This window comes from Mirounga angustirostris, unplaced genomic scaffold (assembly GCF_029215605.1).
Source record: "Mirounga angustirostris isolate CCGP_5_RB_7025 unplaced genomic scaffold, mMirAng1.0.hap1 SCAF_2, whole genome shotgun sequence".
NCBI lineage: Eukaryota > Metazoa > Chordata > Mammalia > Carnivora > Phocidae > Mirounga > Mirounga angustirostris.
The window spans coordinates 63,980,329-64,001,016 of NW_026991710.1; the positions used below are offsets into that span (position 1 = coordinate 63,980,329).

At 37.0% G+C, this 20,688-nt stretch overlaps 1 pseudogene; it reads right to left on the reverse strand.

The window, feature by feature from the left end:
• LOC123849148 (U6 spliceosomal RNA) lies at window positions 1-97 on the reverse strand (annotated as a pseudogene).
• Window positions 98-20,688: the final 20,591 nt, after the last annotated feature.

Sequence of the window (20,688 nt, forward strand, 5' to 3'; positions counted from 1 at the left end):
TTATTATCTTAATGTTTCATGAATTTGCATGTTATTCTTGTGCAGGGGCTAATAGTCTCTGTATTGTTCCAACTTCAGGTACTGCCAAAGCAAGCACAGAAAACATTATTTTAAAAATAAATAGTGGTTCTTGTAGATTAAAATAAAATTTAGATTAGAAACAATGGATCAGATCAGTGTTTAATGTTTCAGAAGTAACTGGAAGTGATCTGAATGATCTATTGCAAATAAGAGATCAGGTAGGTAATATTTTAATGACTTGAACTCAGCAGCAGAGAGTGGGCATAATTATTTGAATTTGAGAGGTGTTTCAGAAATGGAGGTGGAGGCTGGAAAAGAGGAAATGTTAAACAGAAAGTCAAAATAGAATCCCAAGTGAATAGCTGTGGTGAATGCTTAACTAGCTTTTCATAAAAGTCGAGATACAGATTACATGGTGTTGAGCGGTGACTAAGAGATGAGGAAAAGTGTTTTGAAAGCTCCATAACAGGATATAATAGCATGACATTTAAGACATTTAAAAGTCTAAACTGTCTTCCCATTGTCATCGCCCTTTGCTCTCCAATAACCTTCTCTCTGACCCCCAGTGCGCCCTCCCAGGGATCTAGTAAGTCAGTAATAGAAACACATTCGGCAGTTTCCCACCTTGTGTTTTTATTTATACCATTTTCCTCCTGTGTGATATAACCCTTCTCTCACACCTCTGCTGCCTGCTGAAATCACTCTGGTTCTACAAGGCTCAACTCAAGTGTTGTGTACTTCACCTCCCAGACAAGATGAATTACTTCTTTTTTTATGTCTCCATAAAATTTAGTTCATAATTTGATTATAACCCTCATAACATAATTATTTCAATTGCAGGTTTCATTCTGTTCCCTTAGAATATAAGTGTTCACAGGCTTAACTTGCTTTGTTACACAAATGAGAGTCTCCTTATGTAAACTGCTATGTGTTATTTAACATTAATTAAGACATATTTACCAACTCTTGTCATTCACTGTGCTAAGCTGCTGGTGATGCAACAGTAGGTCAGACCATTATGGTCCCTGCTAAACCTAACACCTAGTAGATGACACAGAGATTCAAAGAGACTAATTAAACGTAGTGTCATAAGCTTGATAATCATGATGATAATGGTGACGATTATGTTAGCTAATAGTTACTGAGTACTTTTATGAGCCGAGCATGATAGAAGCACTGTACATGTATTATTGAATCCAATCCTCACAACATCTCAGTGACAGAGGAAGCACAGAGTTCTTTTATAGAGCCAGGAGAACACTTAACCAAGACTTTGGGAGTCAGTGAAAGCTTGCCTAACAGAGGGATTTCTAAGTTGAGACCTGAAAGAATGACTGGAGATTAGGCAGGTAAGAGAGAAAAACAGTGAGGGGGAGAGAGAGAGAGAGAGAGAGAGAGAGAGAGAAAGGGTGTGTGTGTTCCAGTGAGGGTTAGAGACAGAGAAAGTATTTCTAATAGGAAGCAAAAACCGGTCTAATATATATACATATGTATATATATATATATGTATATATATTAAGTGGATATTGGGCTTTCTACTTCCAAAGTCAGACTATATCATGGAGCTTAATTCCTTTGGAAACAGACACAAAAAGCTAAAAACTGGACCACATCCACTGTCTTCACTTTTCAGATAGAAGCACTGAATACTAGTTCAAGGAAATGAGTTCCCAATGCCATGCAGAGTCATTGGCAGGAGTCGGGCTCCTAGGCCACTCTCTTTCCAGGACACCCCGCTGGGGCCTCTGTGGATTGTTGCATGGTTTCCTCGTCAGCCAGCCAGCAATAAATGTATGCAGATAAAAACATGTTTTATGATTCCCAACCACCACATTCCAGCTCACGTTCTTCTCTTGATTATTATTTAATAAGAAAACTATAAATTATGGAATATAATAGTACATATCTGTACTTAATCTCTAAACAGATGTGATCTAGAAATGATTCCTCTCAATCTTCCCTTCAACACATCAGTTTCATCCTGAAAACGCATCATGACTTTTTATCTTGTCGGTTATATTTCCATCTTAATCATATCTCTGATGGACAGTCTTAGTTTACTCCTATTTTGAAGTGTTACATCAGTTGTAAGAGCATGGTCTTTGGAGGCTGACAGACTGGCATCCCAATTCTGGGTCTGCCACTTACCAGCTGTGTGACCTTGGGCCAAGCATATAACATGTCTGCATTAGTATCTTGCCTCATGGTGTCCTTGCGGGAATTAAGAGACAGCATGCATATAAAGTACAGTGCATAGTGCTTGATATATGGTTTGTTGTGAAAACTTTTGACTTGTGAGATATATTTTTTACACCAAATCATAAAATCACAGCTAAAATAATAGCTGCTTTAACTATTCCTCTTTACTGATAGGGCCTATAGACTGATAATGTTCTTACCTGCCAAAATGAAATATTCATTTAGCTTCCATCACCAGACTGTAGACTTGTAAGAGCAACAACTAGGAATTTCCTCTACATTCTGGCATCTACTACTATGATCATCACATAGTGAACACTCATATATATACTGGTTAAATTACCTAATTATTTGTTGTCTGAGCCAAAGCTAAAACTCAGGTTTCCTGACATCCAGTTATATATATAAACATATTTTTTTACTACACCAAAAATTAAGACAAAATAAAAATTTCTGATTCTTCATTTTGTAAAGCATGTTCTGGGGGAAATTTGGTCTTAGAAATTTCAGGTTATTCTATGATGTTCCAATATGATGCTTTTTATTCTGCCTGGACCCCACTGGTACAAATTCACATGAATATTAATAGTTGGGAAGGGAGAGAGGACTTCAGCTGAGCAGTTAGGAAGTGAGGCAGTGCTTAGTGTGAATGCCCTGCTGGGTGGTGGATATACTGCATGGCTCAGGCACTGTGTTTATGCATTTTAAATTGCTTTCTTTACAACTCCAGTCCAGAGGAAATATTATCTCTGAGCCAAACTGGATCAGGGTATTCCAACCCACTGAAGTAGAATTGAGAAATCTCAAATAGGCATCATACCCCTTGAACTTGGCTACAGTTACTTATGTAGAAATAAATCCCACAAACGAGCTCCTTCAACATACCATACTTACCCAACCCATAACCTTATAAAGAGAATATGAACAAATGTTATTTCCAAACCCACTTAAGTCACTTCAGCCGCGGATGGAGTTCCTGGCCCTAATTTTAGTAGCAGCATTAACAGCTGATGGAAATAATGCTGTGGCTTGCAGATGTAAAATACCATAGAAACTTGAACAGTTTCTCCTGATGGGATGACATCAGATTCTCCCAATAACTGAATGCATGCTTTCTGGATTCATCTACTTTTTTACAAAACAGCCGATTATTGTATGCCAAAAAAGTGAGCAGTGGTTTTCCTCCCTCCTTTTGATCTCCCCTCTTGGGTCAATGGTAAAATACACATGGAACACACTATCCCTGTTTGCCAATTATGGTGAGATGTACAAAATTATCCTTTAACTTAACATTTATGAAGCAATTGGCTATAAGAACAGCAGTGACGTGGGGCGCCTTGGTGGCTCAGTCAGTTGAGTGGCCGACTCTTGATTTCGGCTCAGGTTACCATCTCAGGGTCCTGGGATGGAGCCCTGCATCTGACGCCATGCTCAGCGGGGAGTTTGCTCCAGGCTTCTCTCTCTCCCTTTCCCGCTGCCCCTCCCCCAGCTCTCTCTTTCTCTGTCTCCCTAAAATAAATAAATAAATCTTAAAAAAAAAAAGAAGAGTGGTGACGTGATGGTTTTCAGACAGTAAACTGTGCTAACTGCTTGAAAATACACAAAATTTAGGAGCCGACAGATTCCATTCTTAAGTAGAAGAGGTACATTCTGATGTTTTGGCACTGGTTAAATATTCAGTCATCCCCTGTCCTGTCTGTGGGAAATATGCTAATAGCTTATTGTTACTGCTTGTGAACTTCCTGGGCAAGTGAAACCCAGAATTCCGTAGCCCTGATGTCAGCGGGTCTCACTGCATTTGATGGATGTAAATAACCTTGGCTTTAATATTTTGATTGATCTGGAAGGTATTAACAAGGGATTTTTGTCACAAGAGAATCCTACAGAAGCAAATCCTACTCCAAGAGTTGGTTTAGTTTATTTACTCTTACTAATGCCTGATGTCTTTGATCTAGAAATGTCTCCTGAGTTTCCATATTCCATGTTAACAGTACATATTTTAGGTTGGTCATCATCCAACAAATTAAAGTGAGCCTTTAAAAATAGTGTGTCTCCATATATCTCATTTTTCAGCAAACAAAACCAAGAACTAAGTAAAAATAACAAACCTCTTCTTCTGGAAAATTTTTAAAAGTCCTTAATACTAGGAAAACTTATATTTTTAGGTAAAGGACAGCCAAAGGTCTGGTTTGGCATAGGGAATAAAATTGCAAGTTAAGAAATGGAAACAGAAAATTTTTTTTCCAGCTATAAAAGAAAGAAAGAAAAAATATAATCTGTGGCATGTGGTAAGGTCTCCCTGTTGAGAGGATCATGAAGCTTACGAGGTTCGTGACTCAAAGTGGAAAACTCACTGAGGGACAAGAAAGCATTTAGTTTTACTGGATGAACCTTCTGTATATGTTTAAGTGCATGCAGTGTGAAAGTATTTTAAAACATTTATATTAAACTTGGAATGTTTGACACAATTGAAATTTGAAAGTCTTACATGGGTTCCCAGTAACAGTGAGGATTTTCCTCTCCTGTTCTGATTAGTGCCCATATTTCAATTTTGTTTTTCTTTCTGGAAGGATGGGCTACCAGAGGGAGGGAGGGTAAAAAAATAATTTGAGATTGTGCACAAAATTTCCCTAAGTAAATACAAGGTGTGGCCTTTGTTGTTGTATCTGTCAGATGGTGAACTTCTTGGCCACATAATAATCATGTTCACACTCTGATTTTATGACAATTTACGGTACCATTGTGTGCCAGGTACTTGCCCTTTATAGATATAGATACTCTTTCTCAATCAGACAACTGAGGTGAATAAATATATACAAGTTGCTATAATGCTGGAAATCTACTCTGGCAGCCCATCTCATGTTTGGACTGCTTTTAGGTTGGTCTTCATTTGGGGATAATGTACTGAGCCAGGACACAGGCATAAACATTAACCCTGGCACTGCAACCTTGTTGGCTTGTACCATGCTAGAATTTATGAGGTCTCTTCATAGAATTAAGACTCCGGTAGTGATTTAAACCAAACTAATCACACTGGCCATATTGGTTCAGTTCAACTCTGGGATGTCTTAATTTGTTCAGAGGTGCATTAACCAGCAATTAAAATAAATACAAGAATATTTATTGTTCTTTCACTGACAGGCAAAACCCGTAAGTATAACGTAATTTAATATTGAATTATTCAGTTTTTATCAACCCTTCAATATTTAAAATGTCTTGTAGTAAGGATGCCAGAGCCTATTTAAAAATATAAACAGTTCCCGATTTATGATTGTTCAACTTACAGTTTTGGACTTTATCATGGTGTGAAAGCAATATGCATTCAGTAGAAACTGTACTTCGAATTTTGAGTTTTGATCTTTTCTTGGGCTAGCAAGACACAGTACAATGCTCTCATGATGCTGGGCGGCAGCAGCCGTAGGTCCCAGTCAGCCGCGCAATCGTAAGGCTAAAGAACTGATGTACTTTCAAGCACTCTGTGCTCATACAGCCATTCTCTATTTCACTTTCAGTACAGTAGTCAATAAATGACATACATATGCAACACTTTATTATACAATAAGCTTTGTGTTACATCATTTTGTCCAACTGTAGGCTAAAGTAAGTGTTCCGAGCACGTTTAAAGTAGGCTCGGCTACGCTATGATGTTCAGTAGATTAAATATATTAAATGAATTTTTGACATGTTATTTTCAATTTATGGTAAGTTTATCTGACTGTAACCTCATTGTAAATCAAGAAAGATCTGTAGGTAATGTAAAGCGGTTTGTGTTTATAAAATTATTGATATTTTTAAAGTATTAACTTCCCTTTCAATAAATATTATATTTCAAATCACTTCATCTAAAAATAAGACCCACAAATATCAATAATTCTGTAAGCTAAATTTCCCCTTTTCTTTTGTATTCCTCATAACGCCCAGCATAGAGACTGGCTGATATTTATAGAGGGAAAGAAGACCATAGTGCTGTTGGATTAAAACAAATGTAGATTTTAGGTTCTATATCTGTCAACTATTGCCACAATAATGCTGTGTAACAAACCACTCCAAACACAGTGGCTTAAACCAACAGTTATTTACTCTTATTTACCAGTAAGTTCTTTTCTGAGCTCATCTCAATATTGTAGTACCTTATCAAATGCAGTTAGTACCAATCAGCACATTTTCAACCTTTGCCTCAAAACTTTTTTCCTCCAATGCTGGAAATTCAATAGGAATTTCTTTTCTCTTTTTGAGGTTCTCCTAGGTGACAGTTTTAACACGTGTTGTCTCCATGTAATATTTTCTCAAGGCTTCTTGTTTTCTACCATCCAATCCCAAAACTGATGCACATATTTCAAATATTTGATATGGCAGCACCCCACTGTTGGGTACAAATTTCCACATTAGTCAATATTGCCACAAAAAAACACTAAGAAAATCACAATCCAGTGGCTTAGAAGTAGCAATCGTTTATTCTCTTTTGCATGTTAATGGATCGGCTAGGTCTTGACTGACTAGGCTGGGCTCAGCTGGTCTTGGCTGCAAGTTATGGGTTGGGTCTGAGTCCACTTTAGTCTCCACTGAAGGGTAGGCTCAGATCTCCTCCATGTGTGATGATTCTGGGGTCCAGGCTACAATTGTAATAGCTATCCAGGGGAAGCTTTTCTCATGGTAACTACAGAATTGCAGGATGCATGGCCAGGTACCAGCACATTTCAGTCCTCTGCTATGTCACATCTGTTAACATTTTTTTTGACCAAAGCAAGTCACATGGCTGAGGGTTTGGGAAGTACACTTTGTTTCAAAGTGTAGGTGTAATTATGACTAGAGGGAATTAAACAATTTTCATTACTAATTCAATCTACCATAGATTTCTCTGTTGAAATTTCACTGAAATAATCCAAGTAGTGATTATTCTACCAAAGACTATGGACACTTAAGCTATTTTTCAGTTCCACATTCAGCATTCTTACCATATTTCCTAAAATACCATGCCAACAGTAGGTAACATTAAGCCAGTTTAATAATCTTATAATCAGCCTGGTCATATAGTTGAAAAGATTACTAAAACAAATGAAGCAATCATTTATGCACTATACAAAGCTTAACAATTTTCTTAAGAATGAATGAAATAATAGTCAAAGGAAACCATCAGATCTGACTTTCTTTCTAAGTTGTTTTGAAAGATTCTCTTCAATACAATACCATGAGAAAATAATTTTTGTTAATTCCCTCCCTTAAAAACACCTGACAGGCTTATATTAATGATGAGCTTCCGGTCTGAAATCTACTTTCTTTATCTTGTCATAACGTGTATACATTCTGTTGGGTCCTTAATGGTGAACTGGCAGGGAGAGTAGAAAGAAGCCAACAGTCCCAGGTCACATTGTGTAGAGGGAATTAAGTTTCTCAGTCCAAATCCATGCTTTAGTCATTGTTCAAGGGATCTAAATAGATGGGTGAAAGTTAAGATAGTGGAAAGCTTTGGGCAGAGTTTAACTATAGCGATTAAAGGCAATTTTGTTCCTAAGTGCAGATAGAGTGTGTCCGTATTAGAGCTGCCAGTCACAGAGATACAGAGTCATTTTCCAGTAACCCTGAGAGAGGAGACTTATTTGGCTCTGTTTGCCAGGTTTAGAGCACCAGGAACAATTTCAGATCCCATTTATTGACATGGGAGAAGGCTCTAAGAGTCTGCCATCTTGTTAAGGATTGGCTTAAAAACTAGTCCTGTGTTTTAGTTCTGTTTATTTAAGAATTTGTCTGGCATTTCGCCCCTGGTTCCTGAGAGGTAGCCTATAAATCTCTGGAATTCCCAGAGTGATAAGAGTGTGTTTGTTATTTATGGTGGTCTCCTAAATAGTTTGGGGTAATGAGATAGACTCAAGATGGAGGCTGGCCACAACCAGAAAGAACAAGCATGTAATTAGAGGGTTGCTGCTTTGAGTCACATGGTATCAACCGGACCTCCAGGGAGGGGAGAGAGGCTGAAGACTGAGTTCAATCGCATAGCCAATGATTCAATCAATCATGTTCACTTAATGGAATCCCAATAAAACTCTGGACACCAACACTCGAGGGAGCTTCCCTGTTGACAATATTCTGTGCATATTGTTACACACTGATGTGCTGGGGGAGTGATACCTCCTGGTTCCACAAGGAGATGACACTGGAAGCTTTATGTTGGAACCCTCTCATGCTATGCACCTCTTCTTTTGTCTGGTTATGATTTGTATCCTTTTTTTTTTCTTGCTATAATAAAACTGTTAGCATAAGTATAGTACCTCCCTGAGTTCTGTGAGTTCTTATAGACCAAAACTGAATGGGTAGTGGAAACTTCAAATGTGACTCAGCTGTTCAGGAGTGAGGTACCCAGAGCTGATCGTCTAACTTCAGGGTGTCAGTAGGACAAGTACTGCAAGTGGTCAGAACAGAGCCTGCAATTGCAGTAATTGCATCTGACATAAGAATGGGCTGAGACAGCCAAAGCAGATTGGGACTTGTGTCTTCAGATGACGAAGAAGTCCTCTTGTCTCTCCGAGGTAACAAGAATTTTATTCGACTTTCTAATCACATGTTATTTGCATGTATGTATGTAGTCAAGATTGCCTATTAAATCATGTTCAAAGCAAATGTTCAAAGTATCAAGTAATTGTTAATAAATATTACAAGTATAATAATTATTTTAATTTTTATATCTTTCAAGTATTTGAAAAAGAAAAAAATATTTACCAGTTGTATATTATATAGTATACATTATTTACCTGGTCTTTTTTGTTTGTTTGTTTGGTTGGTTGGGTTTTTTTTGTCCATCTCCATCATTCTGTGCTCTGTTCTGTGCCATGAGGGCTGGATGTCTGGAAGCTATAGTTCCCAGCCACTCTTCCCAGCTGGCTTCCTTTTATGTTCTGGCAATGGGAGGTAGTAGAAAGTGATAAAGTGAAAGGGAAAAAAAGGTATTTTTCTTTTTTTCTCTTTTAAGCATGAACTCTGGCAGTGGCAGAAATAACAGCAAAGATAGAGGCTTCTCTATGGCAGTATGGTCTCCATATTTCCACTCAGGTTCTTGTTGTAGAGTTGGTGGAGGCAAGAGGTGCTTCAGATGCCACTATAGGACAGGGTTCTTGGGCTCTGAATCCCATTGCTATACCTACAGGCTTTGGGATTTTGCAATGTTAGTTGTGGTATCAGCTCCCAGTTTCTTTCAACTGGCTCCAAGGACAGCACTTACAGCAACCTCAGCTACACAGTGATCATGGGATCTGGATGATTTTCCTTCCTCTATCCTAGGAGCAATAGCACTTTTGTATAGTTTCTAAGATCAGGGTTACGTAACCTCCTCCCTTTTGCTCCTCCAGCCATTCCAACACTTTTGTATCCAATTCCTGGTTACATTTTTCTGTTTGTAATATTAATATTTTCCTGACCAGATACAGACTGATAAAGAGGGCAGATAATATATTCATGAAAAATTCATCAAATGGAATTTTTACAAATCAAAAAATATTTTATGTAAATAGGAAAACTCTTTAGAAGAAAAAAAACCCTCTGAAAGTGATATACCCAATTCGAATTCAAGTACTCATTAAATAAATCTTCTGCTATATAAAATTTTATCTTATATTCCACTTTTTTTTTCTTTTGAACACTATTTTTATCTGCAATTTTATTCCCAATTTATTCTACTCTCATATAGTTTGCAAATTATTTTCATGATTCTAAAGCAAAGTATATTGTGATAATGTAAATATGCTATTGTCAAATTTAATAAATATCACAATCAGCCTGAGTGACAATGGGATTGGCTTATTTTACCTACTTAAGTTTAGAGTTCCAATCTATAGCATAAGGACTGAGTAGACCTTGGGCCAGAAAGACTAAAACTCAGTTTTCCTAAGCAATGATATGCTATTTAAAAAATGAAATGAGGATTTTATTATACAGGTAATTATTTAGGTTTTATATTTCCAATTAACAATGGCCTTCACACTAAGATTGCTTTTTGCAGACAAGCTCAAAATGAGTTTAAAATAAGTCCAAAATGATGCCACATGAAATCTGAAAGTTTCTATGGATTTTTATGTCAGAAACCTTTAAGAATAAATTTAAAACAAGGAACAGAAGCCCTAATCACTTACAAGTAACGAACAGTTATTTTAAGCAAATAATGCATATTCCAGGTAATCATTATAAATTGATTGATATGATATGTGCCTGTAACTGGGCCAAAGAAAAAGCTAGAATGATGTTTTGATGGTTGTCATAGTCAGCTCAGGCTGCTATAACAAAATCCCATAGCCTGCGTGGCTCATGGTTGACTCTCGGTTCGAACCTTTTTCCTGGTTTGCAGACAGCTGCCTTCTTGCTGTGTCTTCACATGGTGGAAATAAAAAGAGCTCTGGTCTCTTCCTCTTCTTATAAAGACACAAATTCCATCATTGGAGCTCCATTTTCTTGACCTCATCTAAACCCAATCACTTCCCAAAGCCTTATCTCCTATTACCATCACACTGAGGATTAGAACTTCAATGTATGTATGGGGTGGGGACAGGGATACAAACATTCAATCCATAAAAATAGTTAAACTCAAGTCATAGACTTTAAACAAGGGAATCATGGCTTTGTAAAATACAATAAATAAGCAAACGAATTCAAGAATAGTTTTAGTAGTTGTTAGAAAATAGTATTCCATATTTTTTCATGTTCTATTTTATAGCCTTAGTCCTCCTAAAATAGTAAAATAGGAATTGTCATTTTTATGCTGATTTCAGTGTTAGTAAATTTTGTTCCAAATTTAAGTTGTTTTAAATTATGGGAGCATCTCTTACTGCTTGTCTCTATTTTGTAGTTGGGAACAAGGTATATTTACTTAGCATAATGACATCCAGATGAAAATATTAAAAAGCTTTTGTGAAAACCATTTGTCCACTTCTATATATCCAGATGTTTATATTCTATAAATAACATAACTAGTGATTATTTTTTTAATCCAGCTATTTGGTAACACACGAACACAACCATATTCCTCACATTGCCTTACACCTCAGTTTTCTTGTTTATAATATTTGAGTTTGTTTAGTGTTTATCAGGAAAGTAAGACCAAAATATACAAAATTATTTTAAAATTTTGGGGGAAAGGCTCAAATGCAAGTTATCACCACAATATCATCATTGTTAGAGGTATAATTTTTATTTTTAATATTTAAAAAAACTTGAATAATTAACTACAATCATATATCATAGTCATTCCTTTAACCCAGTAACCCTACTCCTGGTAATTTATATGAAGAAAAAAAAGTAAATTGAAACATATTCTATACTTATGAAGAACTTCCTTTGTCTTCTACTAAAACAAGAAATCTAAATGTTTAAAATAGAATGTGATCTGATAAGTTAAGCACATAGCAGAATGATTACTGTATAATTATGATTATATAAAAACACAGAAAAGTGGATTTGATACAATGTGAAATGGGAAAGCAGAACATATGTTATGCACAATCAGAGAGAAACTGCAAAACAAACATATACATTTTGACAGGTTAATATGCAAAATGAAAATAAGATTTTAGATGGTTGAATTATATTTTTGTTTTTAAAATAATCAATTTCATTCATACTGCACTTTAATTTAAATAAAATGCTTCCTTCAAGTTAAAATGCTTTATTTGGAAAGGCATTGAAGTTATGAGTAAGAATAGAAACTAGAAAGGACTTTAAAGTTTGTTACTAGAGGTAGAATAAGTCTACAAAACCAAAAAATCTTCTTGACTATACTTAAATAGCAAAATTTGGGGGGAAAATGTTGGGATTAAGGTCAATAAAAACATTCTTTTTTCTCATTTCATGTTTGTACTAGTTGAGAATAAAGGCAGAGGAGGTAGATAGATGGAGATAAAATTATCAGCTTAATTAATGAGAAACTGACTGGATGGTGTGGCATTAGATTTGGACCAGGAAGGCTTGCTTCTTCCATCACTCTAATTCCGTGGTGTAGAAACCTTGAGATAGAGCACCGAGGGGCAAACCAGGAGAGATGCACTTACCAGGACTGTATGCCAACTAAAAATGGAGAAGGAAGGGCGAAGAGCAGAAATCCCCAAAGAGAAGAGCTTGAACTTGTTTCCCAGGTCTTGTCCAGCCCCCTCAAAACACTGACCAGGGGTTGTCACCTGCGTGCAAGTTTCTCTTTCCTACTGTGACACGTCAGTCATCCGATGACTGACACAATCAGATGCACAATCATATTTGCACAATCAGATGCAAAACAATACTCTACAAATGTTTATTTTATTGTAAATCTAGGAATGAAGTTGTGAAGGAAAAAATGCCAGGATGAATTTTTCTCTGGAAGCTTTATTTTGCACGATTTTTCCAGTGAGAGAAAAATATCTTTAAATTATTTGTGTGTGTGCAGAGTTGCAACTAGAGTGAGGTAAGTAAGGCACTTGCCTTTTGGGCTAAACTTAAGGGGCTGCCAAAAAAAATCAGTAATCAATACAAATAACATTTTTTTGCAATATTTTTAAGAAATCACAATTAGTGCAAGCAAATCATGATGAATGCTATATTAAAATATTACATAAAGACAGGATCGGGATTATTGTTTTTTTCTTTTGCTTCAGACTCCATTATGGTTGGGCATGGCACTGATTTGTTGACTGAAATTAATATATTTTAAAAGAATATTTTTCAAGCTCTTTTTTTAATGTAAGGAATTTAATTCTAGAGTTAAATCTGAGAAGTAAAAAAAAAGTGTTTTAAAAACTCTGAAAGTCTGAAGTTTTAAAAATTTGGTTAGTTATTCTTGTTAGCAAGAGTTGAAAGACAAGGGTAATACTCTTATGAATCTATAATAAGAAATAATTTCAGGCTCAGAAATTTAGAGCAAACAGTATTTTTACAAGGTCAAATTCTTCCCAAAGTTCTGTAAAACATCCTTGTTATTCACCAAAATTTATTGTGTACCTACAGAATACCATGTGCTGCTAGGTGCTGAGGATACATCTCTATTTTTCTCAGTCTTCAAAAACACACTTTGAGTCCAGGGCTGTTATATCACAGAGAAAACCTTGCAGGATAAAATAGGAAAGATTTTTTTTCTCTTATCAGCTTCTCTAACAATGTATTTAGAAACAATGGTCTTTTTCCTACTTTATAAGATGGGGGCAATTTACCAACTCTCTTCTATATGCCAAAGAAGCTCCTGGGGTCTTCAAGGCTAGGAAGTGCTTTGAGCTACTGAACTCTTTTGATTATAAGCCAGAGGACAAGGAATAATCCTGTCTTCCTCTCTGCTGTATTCCAGACCAGGTTTAGCACAGAGTTCTGTGGCCAGACTCTTGGTCAGAAGACCAGCATTTAATACCAACTCTGTTTCTTGGTGATTCTGTGACTTTGATCAGGATCATTAACTTCTCCGGGCCTCAGTTTCCTCCCTGATAAAGCACAGTGAGGTGTCATAAGAATTCGTTGAGGTGTAGGAAGTAAATCCAGCTTTAAACCAATAAAGTCCTTTTCTACAAGCTGTCATTTCACCTAGTATAGAAGTTGGCCATTTTTTTTCTGTAAAGGACCACCGAGTAAATATTGTTGGCTCTGCAAGCCATATGGCCCCTATCACAACTACTCAGTTCTGCTGCTGAAGTGCAAATGTCACCACAGATAATATGTGAATGAATAGGCATGGCTGTGTTCCAATAAAACTTTACAAAAGTAGGTGGTGGGCCAGATTTGGCCCTTAGGCCATAGCTATGCCAATTTCTGACCTAGGACAATATCGTATGGATTTAGGCACTTAGAATCTTTTCATGTTAAAGATCACTAGACTCTAAACTCCATGAGGACAGGAACTCCTGTTGGTGTTCTCTAAGAGCTTAATTAAAGTTTTGCACTTTTTCAGGAAATGTTAGCTTCTCAGCTCAGAGCAGTGCCTGGAACTTAACAACTGAATAAAAAATAACATAGATATCTTTTTGATCTAAAAATCCTACAACATATAAAGTCATGGTAAGACTTTCTACTGTATACCCATTCTTTCCACACCTGTTTTTACACAGTAGACAACTGTCCTGGAGAGTTTCACCTTTTTCCTCTCAGCATCACATCAGTGATGGAGATAGTGCTATAACTATTAAAAAAAGAAAATACCCATGATCTGGATAATATGTTATTTATGCCCAAGCCCATAAAAAATGTTAAGGTCCATGGGAGTCAACATCATGTATCACATGACTTGTTAGAAACAAAGGGATTATGAATGACTTCTGTGATAGTTCCCTAACAAAGCAGTGTTACAGGCATGATACCATTTGGACCTTGTGAAACTTGTGCTTGATAGAATTTTAATGGAAACATGCTATATGTCATTAAGCATTTCTTCTTTTCCTCCACATCCTCTGCCTTTTTATTCTTTGCGTTCTTTCTTACGAGTACTTTTTTTTTCCAGGCATGGTGTTTCTAAAGGTATTAAACATATCCAGGAGAGACTGTATCTGAAACCTGGACTGAACCCAAAGGCTAGTCTTGTCACCAAATAGAGATATCATTCACTGACAATTCTGCTTTCAGAATTGTTAATGTGTAGGGACAGATGTGAGACTTTCTGCACTGTTATCTATGGAAGGCTTTTAAAAGAATAAAAATGTGTAGAAAACAATGGAAAAGTAGAGCTTAATGTAGAGTTTTTTTACTTTTCCAAGAATTTTTTTAAAATACATATAATCCGGGCGCCTGGGTGGCTCAGTTGGTTAAGCGACTGCCTTCGGCTCAGGTCATGATCCTGGAGTCCCTGGATGGAGTCCCGCATCGGGCTCCCTGCTCGGCGGGGAGTCTGCTTCTCCCTCTGACCCTCCCCCCTCTCATGTGCTCTCTCTCATTCTCTCTCTCTTAAATAAATAAATAAAATCTTTTTTAAAAAAAATAAATAAAATTAAAAAATAAAATAAAATACATATAATCCTACACAAATGTATTTTAATTTCAGAATTTCAGATTATAGAAAATATATACTTAGGAGTTTGTGATTCTAAGAAATGCCCCCAATTTTAGGTAAAAGTGAACCAAGCAAAATATGATAGAGGTTCTATATAAACTTGGCCCAAGAACATTATATTAATAGATGATTATTCAGTTTTATTTATTTATGTAACAAAAAAATTAAAACATGGTTATTACATCAAAGCTCTGTATTTGGACCTGGGAAGACCACAAAGATGGTCTTTACCAACAAAGATGTATTTGAAGGTATCCCAACATTGAAAAACCTTGCCATGTAGTCCAGGAAGTAGACTGCATACAGATTACTCAAGGAAGTAAGGAAGCAAGAATGGGGGAGGTAAGAAAGAGGCAGCTATTATTAAAGTGACCGGATTTGGGCCAAGTGTAAAGAGGCCAAGCCTCAAGATTTCAGTTTGGAATGTTATTATTACAGAGAGGAAGAACCCACTTCAAATTTCACCCTAACACACGGTTACCGATAAAGAGCCCCAGTAGGGCATTGGTCAAAAGAACAGGCTATTTAGAGAGACTACTGCTAGGAGTTACTGCCAAAGGAGAATATCAACAAAAATACTAATACCCAGGTTGGAAATAGAATTCAAGAGGGGTCATCTTTCCTTTTCCTGGTGTATTTTTATCTGCATTGTGATAAAATCGAATGCAATATACTATTTTCTATAGGGGCCACTATTTAGACTGTTCATTTTCTGACATACCTTAAAGTCTATCTTGAAGTTGCATTTAGTGCCAGAGTTTGAAAGTTCTATTTAAATCTGTAAAAGGCTTAGGTATGGCCTAAGCTGCTAGTTCAAAGCTTGAGAGTCCTCAGTGTTAGGGATGTTGGGGAAAACAGTCCATATGTCCTAATATTTACTACCTAGAGGGAAAGGACATAATTTGTAACTTTTGCTCTGAGTTCAAATGGTACATAATTAAAATAGCCTGTGCTTCTAAAACACTGCAAAACTGTTATGGTCATAAGGTTTGGTGTTGCACCTTTAGTTCAAGGTCACTTCAAAACCGTATTGTGTACTGATCGGTGACCAGGTAGATGCAGAGCAAGATTGTTGGAATGGACTGGAAATGGTTCTCTTTGCCCAAGATTAGAAAAAGGATTTTATTAGCAGAATAAGAGAAAATCCAAATATACATGGGATCTGCACATTAAGAGGACTTAGAACAGGCTGTGTGCTGGTTTGCAGTGTCCTGAATGATAATGGTGTGTTTCTATATGGTTTGGGGTGATAATGCAAGATGATCCTGACTGCAAGATCACATTGAAGAAACATATATACATTTTTTTCTTTTGGCTGTAATTTACCTATCCTTTCCTGAAATGCCAGTTTGGGGGCATTCCATGCAAGCACGAGGCTAGAAAGATAATAAAAACCAAATGAGTGCTTGGCACATTTCTCAGACTGTAATGAAACCAGAGTAATTGAGAGAGTCAGCAAATCACAGTTATCAATCAAATTGTGAAGGTGGTGGGTATAGATGCCAGGTCTGATTTGCTGTTGTGGTCCAGAGAACCTGTTTTGTTTTGTTATTGATGATTTTTGTTTGGTGTTTGCATTATTCTCGAAAACAGGACAACACATTGTCCCACTAGGACATACTTACACTTCAACTTGAGAGTGTGGGTTAAAAGTCACAGGGTACGGTCAATTTTTAAAAGGAATCTGCATAGAAAATAGCTGATCTTAAGGGTATAAAGAAAGCAGATGAGCTAATTGCAAATATAAATAAAAAGAAAACAGGCACTTCAATTAGTGCATCAGTTAATCTGGATAGATTGAAAACTCACTTCCCACTCAACTCTAAAATTAATCTTCTCTGATAATGGAAGAGATGTCATTGCAGTGATTTCAGAAATAATGAATTTACCAAGAAATTTAATAAAAGAAAAGGATAAATCCCAGAACTTGGCATTTAAAGAAAATATGGTTGCTCCTGAATTTTCACTTACCTCCCTTTTTCCTCCTTCATTTGATCTTGCTTTTATCCAGAAAACACAATTATCTTTTCTTTTCTTCCTTTTTTTCTAAATAAAAGACCATTTCTGGTATTCAGACTGGATTCAGAACAAAAGCAGTTTTCACCCTAATTCTGAATTTTAAAAATTTTGAGATTTTTTGTTGCTCCAAACATTTTATTAAATGTAAATGTTGACCAGCGAGTCACCCAAGGCTCAATTTTCAACATTTAATTTCTGATGAAAAAGGAACTGGCTTTAACCACCATTTAAGGGAAAGAACAGTTGCCTCTCTCCTACTGATAAAAATTTCAGCATTATAGGCAAGTTCCCTTGATGCTAATATAGATATGGTGGGCCCAACAGACAGGTGGGGTTGGCAAATAAATGTTCATTTCTTCCTTTTATGACTCAATGTTATCATGAGGGAAATCGAGAACATTGCCACAACACAGCTGTGTGGGATTCTCCAGCTCGTCTATCAAGATAACACGGAGTCTTTTACTCCCCTGCAGTCTGGCAACCAGTGCAGATCTGAGTAGGAGATATAAGATTACTCTCAAGTTCTGAGCTCCACAGGAGCTCAGTGCAAGTTGTGTTTGCGGAGTCGCCGCCTCCGTCTATCAATTTAAGAGTCTCTGGAGCTGCCTGTAGGATGCTCTGGCTTATAGAATCATGCAGTGGTAAGACTGGGTAAGATAAACAGTCAATGTCCGCATCCTCTCTCTGGTTCCCTGACAAGTCATTTTCCAGCATGTGCCTGTGTACCTCTGCTGAAAGGTACACTTTCCAGAGAGACATGAACATTGTTCTGGTGGCCTCTCATTTTTAGATAGGTTTTCTCTATATTTATTCTTAAACCTGCCAAAATACAGTTTTTACTTACGATTCCTAATTTTATACTTCCAGATCGTCCATAAGAAATGGATTCCTTTTTTTTAATACAAAAACATCCTTACATTTTTGAAAGTAGCCATCGTGTTCTTCAGGTTGATGGTCTGATTATTCCAAGAACTCCTTTTGAAACGGGGTCTCAAGTCTTTTCTGCTTTGGACAGAGTGATTTGACTCAACACCCAGAGTGTGATCACACCACTGAGGGGTAAAGTGGGCTTATTGCCTTGGTCAACCCGACGGCCAGAGCTTGTCCCCTGCAGTTCAGTTCTTCCTCTGATCTCAGCCAACATCAGTAAGAGAAATCAAAGATGCTGTTGGCCATTCTTAGGAGTCATACTTGCCTCTGGAAGCATCACAGTTAGTGCAGACAAATAGTAATAATTCGTACTTTTAAATTCCTCCAGAAAGAAGGACTTCAGAGAGAAAAAAAATCCATAGATTAAAAAGCCAAACTTGTCATCTTCCCCTGCCAGTCAATGACCTTTGAGTCTTCCACTTAACCAGATGTTAGGAACATCCTTCTACCTCCTTCATCTTTGCTGTATCCAGTGAGTTATAGTCTCACTACTCCCCCCCATTCTTGTCCCTTAGACTCCATGGCTTAAACTTACAATTTGATGTGGTCTTAGTGGCATCTAGCTCCACCATGCACTAGCTTGAATACCCTCTAAGTTTCCTTAGCCTCCAATGCAGTCAAATTAAGTGAGTGGGAGCCACAGGGGATGGGAGGTTCAACAGACTGAAAAGCTTACACCAAGTCCAAAGTGGACCCTATTCTATTTCTAAATACTCTTGCACAGGAAAATGCAGACACAATATCACCAGGTCCAAGTTTTCGAGAGAAGCAGAAAACCATATTTTTAAATAAACGTTTTTGGATTTTTAAAAGTTTTTTTTTTGTTTATTTTTTAAAGTTGGTTCTTCCTCCCAAATGTGTCCTCTGCGTGGTTTTAGCACATGGGCCATCGGTATGGGACCTTTGTTCCATAGCTACATTTTCTCAGCTATCTCAGTGATTCCTGTAATAACCATAAAGGTATTAAAGGGAATATTATTTGGATACTAAAAATGGTATAATAAAATATGCAACAACTATGATACAATGTCAAATAAAACAGTGAAATATATGCATATCATGAGCAACAATTAAATTCTTAAAACATTGATTTAGAAAAAAAAATTAGAAAGCATGAAAATGGTGAGTTTGGATGGAAAGATTATAGTGATTTAAAGCTTCCCTTCTTTCTCCTATACAACATTTTTCTAATTCTCTTCTATGAGCCTACACAGCTTCTAGAAAGAAGAAGAAAATTAATGTGTCTCAACTACTATATGTTAGTAAAAGGAAAATTGGAACACAAGATTTTATTGAGACTAGAGGAATTTCTTGATATGTTAACTGTCCCTTGTAGCATGTCTGTACTTTTTAGTCTTCTTATATTCCTTTTTAACGCTAACACATGCTCAAATTACCCTTTTATCAGAATCAATTTTGGTAGAAAAACTAGAAATGTTGTAACATCAAGATGAAGGGAACAGAAATGGAAAATGAAAATACAATATTTGTTAATAAGGGTGAGAAATAAGAGGGAGAATCATACACTAGACACAAGATTGATGGAATTATCTTAAGCTGCCGCTTTCTAATGGGATCTGACTTATTCAAAGCTAACAGTTTCGAGCCTTCACTCAAGGTACAGTTATTATCTCCATATTAGATAAAGAAACTTAGACCTGGTGAAGTCAGCCCAATGTCACAGAGCTCCTAGCCAGAGCCAGGGTCCACATCCAGGCCATTATCCCTCCAAATCTGTCATGACTTCCTACTGCATACAAGCCAAATAATCTCAAGTCAGACTAAAAAGCTCCCTGCCACCCAATAAAGCAAAACAAAACCAAATTAATACCTGAAGCTTTTCTAATATGTCTCTTCTCTCATCAGATACGCGACACATCATATGGCCCAGCCACCACGACCTCTAGTGTTTCCACTCAACACAGTTACGTTTCTGATGAGGTTTCTTTCTTCAGTCTCTTCTTTTTCCCCCTCTCTGCACACACTGGCAGTTTTGAATGTGACAGGTCACTATACCCTTCCTTCCCTGCTGTCCCATAAGCAGTTAGAAAATTTGAAGGACTCTTTGGTTTGAGATTTCTGAAGACAATATAAAGAACAAATCAGCTATAACCCTATTGTAGGAAATTCGCTGTCACCTGAAACTGTGCATGCTGGTGAGCTGTACACAGTAGGCATGTGTTTTTATTCCTCTCTCTTGGTGTTTTCACATCTGGGGTCTTGCTGCCCTACCCAGGGCTGGCTAATTCCGAGAGATAGCAAACACCTTACATGGGAGCCTGTCTTTCCTATCAGACCAACCCATCTACAGCCTCCACAGCCTACACCCCAACCCCTTTCTCTAATGGGCTCTCTTAACTGGGGGCCATTCTTCCTCTGCCTTAATCACCCCAGGGCCAGGTACCACAACCAGGGACAATCCCTATGCCCCAGAACCTGCTGAAATTATTCAAGCTAGCCAATCCTAAGCCTGCTCACCCTGTCTTGTCTGTCCCTTCCTATGGAAAACCCAATAAAGACTCTTGCCAACATTTGCCCCTTAT